This window comes from Fulmarus glacialis, unplaced genomic scaffold, assembly GCF_000690835.1.
Source record: "Fulmarus glacialis isolate BGI_N327 unplaced genomic scaffold, ASM69083v1 scaffold25404, whole genome shotgun sequence".
In the NCBI taxonomy this organism is placed as follows: Eukaryota; Metazoa; Chordata; class Aves; order Procellariiformes; family Procellariidae; genus Fulmarus; species Fulmarus glacialis.
This window is the reverse complement of record NW_009209068.1, coordinates 4,258-4,530: the sequence shown is the minus strand read 5'-3', so window position 1 is coordinate 4,530 and position 273 is coordinate 4,258. Positions and strand designations below refer to the sequence as shown.

At 54.6% G+C, this 273-nt stretch overlaps 1 protein-coding gene across 1 annotated transcript in view; it reads left to right on the top strand.

Annotated features, from left to right (window-relative positions):
* Window positions 1–273, top strand: part of LOC104076027 (paladin-like) — a gene marked incomplete at both ends in the record, with an annotated part of 7,439 nt that overhangs the window by 2,941 nt on the left and 4,225 nt on the right. The window lies entirely within an intron of this gene.

The window sequence follows — 273 nt, the reverse complement described above, 5'->3', positions numbered from 1 at the left end:
TTTGTTGGATGGGATGCTCGTTTGTGCAACCCCTGCCCCGAGGCAGCGTGGGGGAGGTTTGGGAATTATGGAAAATCCTGCGGGTTTGAGCTTGTGTCCCTGGGAGGAGATAACTGCACTGGGGCAAGCGCCTGGTTTGGGGAGGTAATGATGAAGATCGTGGGGGAGGTTTGGGAATTATGGAAAATCCTGCGGGTTTGAGCTTGTGTCCCTGGGAGGAGATAACTGCACTGGGGCAAGCGCCTGGTTTGGGGAGGTAATGATGAAGATGAG